The following is a 13,852-nucleotide window of genomic DNA, read 5'->3' as shown; positions in this document are numbered from 1 at the left end:
GACAAAGGCAAGTGGAGATGATGAAATATACATCGTCGTCTCTAAAGATGACAAAACATGCTGTCGTTTACGTGGATCAGCATCTCTATTGATCGGCATCTACACGGATTAGCGTCTCCGCTGATAGGCATCTACGCAGATTGGCGTCTGCGCCAAAAATGGCCATGCCAATGAGGGTAGAATAGGGGGACGCAAGGAAAGATGCCCCATTGTAGGGAAATCACAGGCTAGCAAAAATTGACGCTCTACATGTCTATGCTGCAGGAGGAGATGGTGGTGTTTAGGTTGAGGGAGCACTATCCTCCGACCATGATGATACAGAAGAGGTTGACAGATATAGATTGTGGACATGTGCAGCTATAGGGGCTAGAGCACGTTCATGAGTGGCCAGATCTGAGGGCTCATTCAGTGCAGTTATCGACTCTCATAGAGCGATGGCACACACCCACTAGGAGCTTTCATCTTTTGACAGGGGAGACCACAGTCACGCTCCTGGATGTGTGGTGGATACTGCGAGTACCGATCAGAGGTGCCTACCCAGAGTATGTACTGGAGGGTTTAGATCTGTTTTTGAGGGAGTGCTTTGGCAGATGGCGATAGCGGTTGCCCATACAATAATCGTGGTTGTCGTAGAGGGGCACACTAGAGTAGAGGCTACCGAGGCTAGTGGTCTACCTAGCCTCACTAATATAGTGGATGCTACCAGATCATGCAGAACACGGGTGGCCAATTGGGTGGGCGCAGGTGCTGAGTACTCTGCTATAGGAGGAGGGAGCAGTCTACTGCTAGGGATAGACTATCCTGGTCGAGCTATATCACGATCTACACATGTGTGCATATCAGACCCAGTGTACGGTAGGACCAGGACTGACACTACTGATGGTTTGGTCATGGGAGCACATCGGAGTCACATGGCCGATCACTCGACGAGAGACCAGGCAACCTGGGGAGCCATATGCCTGCAGATATTGGCCTCCTATTCAGTATACCTCGACGAAGTCTGTGGGGTTCTAGCATCAATGTATAGATGAGATTATCATGTTCAAGTGGACTCCATACGATGGGATAGAACAATGGTGGAAAACACTAGCATCAGGGGGTGAGGATGACACAGAGGATCAGATGTACCTCCCGTACACACAAACAGACTATTGGATCATTGGTCAAACTATGTGTGTGATCATGCAATATATGCCCTCTCGAGTACGATGACAGTTTGGTAGGGTATAGGACACAGTGGTAGACATATTCTTATATCCTATGGTGTCACGAGAGTATGGCCAGCTATGGGGACACGAGACCACCATACGATTGGCCCAAGCTTCTTGGATGGGGATGGCAGCAGTGCCATGGGTGCATGGCTAGCACAGGGGAGATGTAGGTATGACACCGGCATACACACAATGGTGGGCAGCCCACCAGTGGGTCAGGCTGATAGTGCCTGGGGCACCGCCACCAGCAGAGCAGGCACATGGAGAGGGGGATGGAGCAGGGGATGGTGGGTAGGTAGCCATGATGCCACCACTAGCTCAAAGGGTAGAGGAGGGATCGCACGGGTGCAGAGTCCAACCATAGAGAGGGCCAGCACTAGTACTAGCACAGAGGCCACCATAGATAGCACCCCAGGTACAAGTACAAGCATAGGCACAAGCACCACTACAGGCACCACCACGAGCATCACCATAGGCACCTCCATAGAGATAGGGATAGGGGGAGGACCCATACATGGTCAGGGCCAAGAGGGACAGCCCGTGGACAGAGGTAGCCTATCTACAGGGTTTAGCACAGGTGCAACAGGCATGAGCAGACAGCTTAGAGTAGGCCATGGGGGCCATACAGGCAGAGCTGTAGATGTAGAGGGTCAATGGGGATAGTGCACAGGAGGTCTTAGTAGCCTTACACACACAGGTGGATGTTGGGAAGTTTGCAAGGATGGGCACCCAGATAGGGGTGGAGGATCAGGCAGAGGTAGAGAGACTCTGAGCGGAGGCAGCCGCCTTATGGGCCAAGTGGGACACCCATCAAGTGCAGCTGGACGGATACCGCAGGCAGTAGGACATAGCCATGTAGATGGTACAGCCAGGGGTAGTTGTCATAGTGCTGCAGGAGGCCCTCATAGCTAGCTGAGCAGAGACATGGGCCATATGAGAGGCAGCCTATTATAGGTCGCTTTACAAGGAGGTCGTGCCTGCTGACCAACAACAGCCAAATTTTGAGAGGGGAGCCAGCTCATGGATCTTAGGTGGCAGAGCTAGATCAGAGCAGTCCATAGGACAACAGAGACCTCCTCGAGGGGGGGATATAGGGGGAGTAGGGCCCTCATAGCCAGCTACTTGATTACATATAGTGATCAGTGTTTTGACAGATATGTGCAGATGCAGCGATTTTTGATGATGCATTTGTACTACATGATTCTATATGATTTGTATATGGACTGTACAGACATTATTTTTTGAGATATATACATGACATGAGTTGATGATTTTATGTGTGTATGGATGTATATGTATGGATTTATGATGTGGATACTAATGCTTGTGATGCAGGATGTGATGTTATGTGATATTTCCTATGATGTATGCATATGTATATGATGCCTAACATGTGTGTGATGCAGATTAGTGGGTGAGTATGAGATGTATGCATTGTCTTATGGATGCATGATATATATAGGTTAGATGTGAGTATGATGTGTATGCCCTTAGATGTGATCACTAAAATGAATGTATGAACTAATGCAATCTACGTCTAATGAACATTAAATGAAATGAATCAAATGAATATTAATGCAATGAATGAATGCAAAAGTGGGAAGCTAATGCAACCTAACAAAAATGAACTAATGAATGAATATCGGTCATAACTGTCACTCATAAAAACCCAGTAGCGTAGCATAGGAGGGGGGAAATAAATAGGACCTTGTCTCAAGCACGACTCGAATGAAATCCTAGACTACATGCATCCTAACTACATGATATGAAGAGATTCCGTTGTGTTTATATGGAGAGCACACCTTAAGTTGATTTTGCAAAATGAGTTTATGCATTATATGTTATAGAAGCATAAATGACATGACTCTTTTGTGTGGACTAGACATACAAAAGAATAGAGACTTTAGGACAATAGGTGTAATTTGCATAGTCATGATGGATCAAATGTCATATATGCAATAGAGAGGTCTAGGCACACCCAAAGTCTTTTAGGGATCTTTGGTGGGACGTGTGCTAACCCATTGCCCCCATTACGCAACACATTAACATAACCTGAAACTAACACACATGAAGTAAATTCTCAAAAATAGATCATACCACAAAAACATGTGTAGTTAATGAGCTATTCTGGTACGACCAAAATATGGAAGATCAAGGTGCACCATAAAAGGTTATCACTAACACACAAATAAAATTAGCCAAAAATAAACCTCATGACCAAGTAGTCATTCAGTCCATAGTTCCTGCCAAGAACCTTAGGTCTAGAAGTGAATGTCACAATTTCACCTATAGGAAGGAGGCATCCTATGAAAGTGTGTCAAGTTGAAATGTCAAATGATCATAAAATGGTGCGTATTCGGCAAGGGCTGTGAAGTGAACAAGTTTCTTGAAGCATTAAGTCTTAAATGGTGATTTTGTGTAAGTCCAAGTGTGGTCATTGTTGTGAAAAAGCTTAGTATAATGGGATGACAATCACTCAATAGAAAATGCCTCACAAACTAGAGGTCTTTCAAAAGATGGACGTGAAATGGAGCCTCGCAGACAAGAGGTCTTTTATTCAATGCATGAAATGCAAAAGGCTAGATAAGACTTTGCACAAGGGAAGTGGAATGGTGGAATGGAATGAAGCAAAATGAGCCTTATAGACGATGGATGAATCCATGCTTTTTTTAGGAACATTTCTCTGCTTTTTAGGGCTTTTTTCAGGAACATTTTATGAATTTTTTTGGATTTTCTGATTTTCTAGTTTTTTGGATTTTTTTGGGACTATAAACACTGTACAAAAACTACAAGGGCTCAAGCATAGAACCGCTTGAGATGCTGGATATTTATAGGCTCAGGGAGCGGATCTCCCTCTAGAGTAGCAATCTGATATGCCCCAAAACCATATTTGGCTGTAATGATAAACGAACCTAGCCAATTTGCCTCAAATTTTCCTTTCTTTTCACGGTTCTAGAGGTTCTTCATGTTATGCTGCAAAACTAAGTCACCTACTTCAAATTCTCGTGGCTTGACTTTCTTATGATACTAAAGCTGAAGGCAATTTTGATACACATGGAGGTGGTTTAGGGCATTGAGTCATCTCTCATCAAGCAGTGCCAGCTCTTGCAAGTGAGCAACATCGTATTCTTCTTTAGATATGAGATTCTTGAGAGAGATTCTAAGGGAAGGGAGTTCAATTTCAATGGGCAAGACGGCTTCAGAACCATAAACAAGGGAAAATGGGGTGGCTCCTGTGGGGGTACAGATGGAGGTATGGTAGGCCCAAAGGGCAGGAGCAATTTGGATGTGCTAATCATGACCAACTGCATCAACGATTTTTTTTATGATTTTCAAAATGGTTTTATTGGTATCTTCAGCTTGGCCATTTCCTTGGGGGTAGTATCTGGTGGAAAAATGCTGGGTGATTCCGAATTTCCTACATAGTGTGGGAACCTCTTGATTTTTAAAAGGGGTTCCATTATCAGTCATGATATCTTGAGGTATACCAAAATGACAAATAATATAATTCAAGATAAACTTTGAAATATGTTTTCCAGTGATGTAGGTTAATGGAATAGCTTCAACCCACTTTGTGAAGTACTTAGTGGCGACAATAATGTACTTTTGGCCATTTGAAGAATTTAGGTATACTTGACCAACAAGATCGAATCCCTGGCGAGAAAAGGGCCATGGAGTGATGGTGGGCTAAAGGTCTTGGGTAGGAGTGTGTATCAAATCACCATGCTGTTGACATGGAACACATCGTTTCACAAACTGATATGCATCTTCTTCCATAGTGGGCCAATAGTACCCTATCCTAAGAAGCTTTTTCGCTAATGTAAGGCTGCTAGAGTGGGCACCACAAATCCCTTGGTGAACCTCTTCTAAGGCCATTCAGGCTTCATCTGGATTGAGACATCGGAGGAGGGTTCCATCAAAGTATTTTCGGAAAAGTGTATCACCTAGGATGGTATAGCGGGTGGTTCGGCGGATGAAGGTTTTGCTTTGATTTGGGGTGAGGGCTAAGGGAATGGTTTTGTGACGTAAATAGGCAAAGATGTCAGCGTACCATGGAGACTCAAGACCAACAATCTCACACACCAACTCCGAATCAGCTTGCTCATAAGTAGGAGTAAAAAGATTCTCAACGAGAAACTCACATTTAGGACTATATTCTGGCATGGCAATCATAGAGGCAATAGTAGCCATGGCATCTGCTACTTTATTATTAGCCCTTGGAATTTTCTGAAAAAAAATCTCTGTAAAATGTTGTTTAAGATCCTCAACTATTCTGCGGTAGGGCAACAATTTCTCATCCTTGGTGTGGTATGCATATGTGACTTGTTTAATAACCAATTGTGAGTCTCCAAAGACAAGAAGGTTTTTGATATTCCATCTGATAGCTTGACGTAGTCCTGTGACCAAACCTTCATACTCAAATTTATTTTTTGTGCAAGGGAATGAGATATTATAAGACTTAGGAATGAGATCCCCTTGTGGTGTGACAAACAAAATTCCTGCCCCCGATCCCTTTTGTGTAAAGGATCCATCAAAAAAAAATTTCCATGGTGTAGTAGGGGCTAGGGTCATAATTGTGTCATCTGGAAAATTGGCTACAATGGGATGGTCACCTTGAAGAGGAGCTTCAACAAGCTGGTCTGCAATTACTTGTCCTTTAATGGCCTTACGATCCTTATAAACAATGTCAAACTCACTTAAAATTAAGACCCATTTTGTTGCTCGACCAGTGAGGGCAGCTTTCGATAGCAAATACTTGAGTGGATCTATCTTTGGAATGAGATATGTAGTATGATTAAGCATATACTGACGTAGTTTTTGCGTAGAAAAGACTACAACCAAATATGCTCTCTCAATAATAGTGTAGTTTAACTCATAGCCAACTAGTGTTCGATTGAGGTAATGTATGGCTTGCTCATTCCCCTAATCATCTAATTGTGCCAAAAGTGCTCCTAAGGCAACTAAAGTAGCTGAAATGTATAGAATCAATGGTCGTCCTGCAACTGGAGGTGTTAAACCTGGAGGATTAACCAAATATGTCTTAATTTGTTCAAATTCTTTTTGGCATAGGCAATCCCATTGAAACTTGTTTCCCTTGTGAAGAAAATGCTAAAGTGGATGGACCTTATTTGCTAGTTGTCACACAAATCTCCTAATAGATTGTAACTTTCCTTGAAAACTGTGGAGTTGTTTCAATGTAGTAGGTGGAGGCATATCCATGATGGCCTTCACTTTTGCTGGATCTACCTCAATACCTCTTCTTGACACGATGTAGCCTAACAGTTTGCCTGATTTGACCCCAAATACACACTTCTTAGGATTAAGATGTACTTTGTATTTTTCCAATCTATCAAAAATAGTGGTACAGACATCAATGTGGGATTCTCTTGTCTTGGATTTTCCTAGTATATCATCAACATAGTCCTCCATTATGACATGTAGGAGATCATGGAATATGGTAGTCATTGCACGTTGATAAGTGGTACTGGCATTTTTCAAGCCAAAAGGCATGACTTGATAACAAAAGGTTCCCCATGGGGTAGTGAATGTCGTACTGTGTTGATCTTCTTCTACAATCCTGATTTGGTTATAACCAAAAAATTCAGCCATCAAAGACAACATCTCATGTCCAGCAGTCAAATCCACTATGATTTCTATGTTAGGAAGTGGAAAATCATCCTTAGGACATGTGAGATTTAAATCTCAAAAATCTAAACAAACACAGATGCCCCCAGATGCTTTTCCTATAGGAACAATTTTGGAGACCCACTCAGGATAGTCAATAGGATGGATGAACTTTTCCTCTAACATTTTTTGTAACTTTGCTTTGACTAGGAGTGATACCTTAGGGTGCATTTTGCGCAACTTTTGCTTTACTGGTTTAATCTTAGGATCAACTATCAAATGATGCACAACCAAATCTATATCTAGGCCAGGCATGTCTTTGTATGTCCATGCAAAATTGATTTATCCCTTTTTCAAGAATTCAGTCATGGCTTTTTGTTCCTCAAGACTTAAGGTAGCAACAATGTAGGTGATTTTTGGACTATCCTTTGTTCCCAAGTTGACTGGAATTGTGTCTTCATTCAAAATAGGTGATTTTTCTAGTGGCAAGGATCTAAATGGCAAGTCAAGCTCTCCCTCTTCTGGCACCTCTAAAAGGTTTTCACCAGAAGATGTGTCCTTTATTTTATCTTTTTCTTCATCCAAAAGTGCCCTAGAAGAGTTTTCACTAGAGGATGTTTCTTTTATTTTTCCATTTTTATTTTCTTTTTCACTTTTGCGACTAAGAGAGTTGACTTGGCTACCAAAGTAGGCTTTTTCATTGTACCAGATCTCATGTTCGTAATCTCGAAGATTCTTGAGGGCAAAAAGTGCCATCACTGCTTCATCAGACTTACAGATATCAAGAGCTGGTGGTGTATCTTGAAGGTCCCATTCTATCATGTCGAGTTTGGTGAGAGGTAGGTTAATGGATGAAAGGTCATCTATGGTAATGGTTTGGACATAATTATCTAGGTCATCTTCAATGTATTGGAAAGGTACTTCAAAGAATTTCTCCTTTTCAGTCTTAGAATCAGGTTCAACCGTAGAATAGTTGTCAACAAAGGATACCTTAGGTTTAATGGAGCCCAATCCACATCCTTTAGGATAGCTATTAGCTTCTAAGGGTTGTCTAATTCCATCTTTTGGTCCAAGGCCGATACCATGATATCCCATGTTTTCAATAATGGGAGGTGCCTTGACATATTTATCCTTAGGAAACTCTACAGGTTCATCTTTCTCATCATAATATAGCCAATCTAGGATATTATCTTCCATGTGCTCATCACTAAGTGAACCCCAATGCTCAAATGTTGTCTTGCTAACTTGCATGGTTTCCTTATTAGTAGAAGGTGACAATTGAGAAGGTTTTCCAAAAGAACGAGGGGAGAGTGGTAGTTGTCCCACACACAAGGCATTTTCAAACTTATACTCTCCCATTCCTAAATCAGCAAAAGTGACATTCTTTCCTGTGGTGTTAATTTTAGTATCTCCAGCCTTCTCTTTTCCCTTGTGGGAGCTTGAATCCTCATTAGCTAATTCTAGTACTATTTTGGAAGGTGGTTCTGTTATGGTGAGAGATTTAGGTACAATTTTGGAAAACTCACTTATTGGACAAAAATTCATTGGTGCACCTTCCAATCTTTTACAAAATTCAAAAGGAGTGGGATCCCCTGGGATTGTGATCTCTCTTCCTTGGTGGGGAAATTTTAAACATTGATGATAAGTGGATGGGACCGCCTTTAGTGTATGTATCCACGGTCTACCAAGCAAGATGTTATATGGCAAATCCAAGTCTAGAACATGGCATTCGGTATTTATGATGGCTGGTCCAACTTTTAGAGGAAACATGATAACTCCTTTTGATTCTCTTTCTCTTTCATCATATGCTTTTATTGTGATCCTTTTATTGATATCTAGGAGGTCTTCTGGAAGTCCCAAGAAATGAATCATTTTCAATGTACAAAGGTTCAAACCGGATCCATTGTCTATAAGGACTCTCTTAATATTATGTCGCTGTATAAGGACTTCAATGTGGAGTGACAAATTATGGTGGGGGTCAGGAACTTGGAAAACTTTATCTGTGAAAAAAAGGTGTTGTTGAGCGGCAAGGTTTCCAATCATGGTAGTGAATTGGGAAGCATTAATGTTTTTAGGAACACGAGCCTCTAAAAGAGCCTTCTCCAAGATCTCTTTGTGGATGGGTGATGTGGTAAGAAGCTCAAGAATTGATATTTGTGTAGGAGTCTTACCTAGCTGGGACAACACATCATAGCGAGAGGTGGGTCTTTGTGAGGTGGATGGTGCAGCGGGCACATGTGGCATTGGGGGATTAGTGTTATTAGGAGTGGCACATTGCAAAGTGAGTCTTCCTCGTCGAGTGGTGGCATCACAATCAGTCGCTTTTAAAACAAGGGTATTCACATGAGTGTCTACTTCTTCAATGTGACCACACAAGGAGTCAAACACTAATATTTGGTTAGTGGAATAATCATAAGGTAATGCATTTGATGTGGAGGTTTGATTTGCATTGTTGGTATTATTGTTATCATTGCTGTGATCAGGAAATGGTTTTTGAAATATCTTCAATTTAGCATTTTTAGAGGTTGGATCTCCTTCCACCTCAATTTCCCCATCATCAACAAGATTTTGGATAAAAACTTTGAGCTTGATACATTTTTTGGTGTCATGTCCCTTGATACGGTGGTATTTACAATATTCATTTTCCCTATACCACTTTGACTTTGGTTGATTTTCATCAAAAGGACGTGTGTTAGGAAATACCATCAAGTTGTGATCCACTAATTTTGAAAGATGGTCTCCAAAGGTTCACGAAAGTTAGTGAACTTTCTATTTCGATCATAGTCACAGTTGTAGTTGTTGCATGGAAAGAATTGTGTTTGATTTCTAGATTGTTGATTGATTTGGTTGTCATGATTTGAATTGTTGTTTTTTCAATTGTGGTAGTTGGTGTTGTTCCCTCCTTGAAGGTTTTTGACATCAGTAACACCATCATGTGTAACACCCTTATTCTTGGACCAGAATTTGGGTTTGCTATTGTTGTTTGACTCATTGTTGGAGGATGATGAATTATAATGTTTGATGGTACCTTTTTCCAAAAGGCCATTTTCAATATTCTTTCCCTTCTTGACTAAAGTGGAAAAATCTTCGGGGCTAGCCATTTTCATGTGGAAGGAAATTTTAGGTATCAAGTTCTTGATAAATATATCCACAAGATGGGAATCTTTGATTTTATATGGCATACAATTAGCAAGATGTCTCCACCTTTTTAGGAAGTTGGCAAAAGTTTCTCCATTTTGTTGTTTTGTGTTGCACAAGTCACTTAATGAGGCATGATGTTCAATGTTGTAAGAGTATTGTGCTATAAACTTTCTTGCCAAATCATTGAACAAAGTAAAGGAGCCCTTAGGTAAATTCATTAACCACTCAAGTGCGGGGCCTCCAAGACTTTGTGCAAAGAGTCTCTTAAGATAGTCATCACTGTAGGCTACCTCTTGGCACAAAATGGAAAATTCCTTGAGATGGGTGATGGGGCATGTCTCTCTCGTATACTTTTCAAATTTAGGTATTTCAAAACCAGTTGGAAATTGCACCATATTAATGGATTTATCAAATGGAAAAGGACAAATTTCCTCAAAAGAGACATCCTTCAACCCTTTGTTGTTCATGCTAAGGACCAAATTTTTCAATTCTTGGAAGTGTTGAGCTAAATCTTGATTAGGTTTCCCTTGTGATTTTTGGGTGTTCACAAATCCACCTCCTAAATTGTGGGCAATTCCAAATGTAGTGGGAGGTGGTGGAGGCACTCCACTTTGGCCAATGTATTGATATGAAGTTGTTGGGATTGGCACAGATGTCTTTACCATAGTGGTTGGCACTTGTAAATAAGAAGAGTGCATTGGTTGTGTTTGAATTGTCATTGGTTGAGTAGGCACTTTTCCAATGCCTAAGCATCCCACAGTTGAAGTTGTCAAGGTAGATTGTGGAATACTAGCATGTGTGGTAACATTAGGCATGGAACTAATGATTTGTTGAATATGTTCTGCACTCAATTGAAATGTAGGTTGTGTTGAAGTGCTAGATGTAGGCATAGCACTAGTTATCATCATGGTTTCTTTCCCTTTGCTAGAAGTTGGAGCTGCATTTGAAGTGGGCAACACGGGTGCACCACCTTTTGTAATTTGTCTAAACAAAGTGTTCTCATAAAATCTTGGGGGAAAATTAACACCATCCTTGACCAAATTTAAGAATATCTTAGTTTTGTTCGCCCTAATGGATTTTTCCATCATTTCCACATTGTAGGGGTCTGCAAGCAATGTCCTGACATCATTAAGTACATCGTTAGGGTCAATAGGATCTTCATCTTGGTATACTTTGTCATCATTATCCCCCAAAGTTGTGCTATGGAAGGGATCTTTTGGTTCTCATGTGGGTGTTGAGTTAGGCCTACCAAGGTTTGAACTAGAGGGAATTGTGTTCCCTAATGAAGTCGTGAGTGGAGAGAAAGGATTCTCCATCTCTGGTTGCCTCAATGATTCCCACAAATGTGACATGGGATTAAACGTGAACCTTCCTAATCGTGTGTGCACCATACAAGAGTAACTGAACCAAGGGGTGGAAGATTGTGGAAGAAAAAGAAAATGAGGATGAGAGCTATTAACCTTATGTGATTAAAGGGTCAACTACCCAAGTGTGAACAAAAGACCTTGGTTTAGCAAACAAAGTGTGATTAGAGTATAGTAGTATCTTTCTCCTACCAAAGATAGCCAAGTGATCTTGTAGGCAATATAGGACACCAAATTGATTACTCACTATTTGGAGATGGACTTGTGATCCCAAATAAGTAAGTGTGATTAGGATAAACGTTTGCTTATAGATGAAAGGTCTATTGTTGAATTGTCAAAAGATGTTATAAGGTTTAAGCTCTCTTAGAAGAAAATTTGAAAATGGAAGACTAGAAGTTTGGAAAGATGAAGGTAGATATAGAAGATGAAAGTGTTGTAGTTACTTATGTAGTTAACTCAATCCTCATTCACTGGAAATAAAAACCTTGGGTTCACTCCTAGGAAAGTAGACCAATTTCAAAGTTTTCCATTGTATTCAATTCTATCATAACAGTCTTGTGTAGCTTCTTCTTTTTGAATCTCTTTGATAGCATATTGGAATTGTTTGTCACCGTATGCTAGGTTCTTCCTTTCCTTGTAGACAGGTGGTTTGGAAAACTTCACTTTCTTATGTTTGACTTGGTTGACTTTATCGGTCATGGCAAGAATAAAACAAGACTCAAATTTCAAGTACCCAAGAACTTTGCAATAAGATGTGACTAGACTCAACCAATTCAAAATACAAATGACTAAAAGTAACCATGAGTCAAGAAGACCTCACTTAACCTATCTCACTCAATGAAAGGTTACCTCACAATTTCACTCATTGTAGAACTTGTTTGATGTTTTTGGCCTTTGGTTTTTTGAATGTTTAAACAAGCACGCTAAACACGCCAACAACCCTAATAAGGCTATCTCTAGGATGAACAAGGCTTATCTAAAGGGCATCCTCGATATACACAAGGTATGTGAGGCTCAAATCTATAGATGAAAGAAAATACTGTCACATAGCCGGGGGGAGACGGTAACCCAAATCTCCTCCTTCACTTCCCAAAGGTATAAAGTTCTTTGGGGCTTAGCCAAGAGTGACAATATTGCACTTCCAAGAGAAGTGTCTTTCAATTCACCTCCCGATTCTTATACTCCGCCAGAACACTCGAGTTGAGGTCATCCCAAGGGGTGATGAAATCCCCAAGTAGGCCTCCTAAAAAAAAAAAAAACAAAACCACTTATTTATTGTGCACCCAAGATCGCCCAAAGGCGCGAGGGGAGAGAATACATAAGTGGTCTTGGGGTTTAAAAGACACTTTTTCTTTCCCAATGAAGCTTTAAATTTTCTATCTACTTGAAGACACTCGTGATTAAAACATGCAAGGTTCTTTCCAACTTGAAATAGCACCAACATAAATGAAAATGTGGGTTTGTCAACAAGAAAGTAAAGTGAGTGCATGAAAGTAAAATGCTGAAAAAAAAAATGCAAGAAATAAAGTCAATTTATCTTAGGGCATTCAAGAGTGTATGACTTCATTTTAAGCACCAAACCCAAATGTGATCTAGCCTAGGCATACATATCCATTTTAAACACCAATTCCAAATATTGCCTAGCCTAGGCATAGATATCCATTATCCTTTAAAGCATTCAAGATGGTGTGAATTCTTTTTAAGCACCAAATCCAAATGTGTCTTCTACCCTAAACATTCATGTCCCTTTTAAGCACCAAAGTCCAAATGTTTGCTACCCTATGCATTCATGTCAATTTTAAGCACCAAAGTCCAAATGTTTGTTAATCTAGACTTTCATGCATTCAAATGAAAGTGTTTAATCCATTCGAGTTCATTAGCCTTTAAGGTTTAAGTGATAAAAATCACTACAAATCATCAAGAAAATGTGACCTGCAAGAAGCATGGGTTAACAAATAAACACTAGTTTAAAATCTTAAAATTGCATCAAAGACTTATCAAAATGAAAAGAACAAAATACCAACTAATGCTTGCTTGGGTTTTGCAACCCTAAGAAACTGACAAATCCAACCTTCCGGCCACCTCTATAGCTCAACAAGGACACCCATGAGAGGCCTTGTTGGTGTGTTAAGATGGGGGGGGGGGGGTGTTTGATGTGCTCTCCCAAACACAACAATAAGTGAATCTCTTGAGTGAGTGAGTGCAAGTGTGTATGCAAGTAAGGTATGAATCTAGACTAAATGAGATGGAGAACACCTCAAGAAATGGCTATGGAGAGAGCCATTCTTGAAGGCATTCAAAGATGAAGATGAAATGTAATGAAAGAACTAACTAAATATGCAAACTAAAATGAAGCTACAAATGCATGTAGAAACTAGATTAACAATGTATAATGTAAACTAAATCAACTATCAAATTGTTAGTATGAATCTAAAAAATCACTATGAGACTCTACTAATGCAAACTCAAACTATCATGAAAGCTCAAACTACGAATGCAAACTCAAATCTC

At 40.4% G+C, this 13,852-nt stretch overlaps 1 pseudogene; it reads left to right on the top strand.

Moving 5' to 3' along the window:
• Positions 1-1,286: 1,286 nt before the first annotated feature.
• Positions 1,287-13,852, top strand: part of LOC149536814 (uncharacterized) — a 94,153-nt pseudogene continuing 81,587 nt past the window's right edge.

The sequence above is a fragment of the Cupressus sempervirens genome, chromosome 10 (assembly GCF_028749045.1).
Source record: "Cupressus sempervirens isolate cs-2001-9-10 chromosome 10, ASM2874904v1, whole genome shotgun sequence".
In the NCBI taxonomy this organism is placed as follows: domain Eukaryota; kingdom Viridiplantae; phylum Streptophyta; class Pinopsida; order Cupressales; family Cupressaceae; genus Cupressus; species Cupressus sempervirens.
This window is presented reverse-complemented; position numbering and strand designations above follow the sequence as displayed.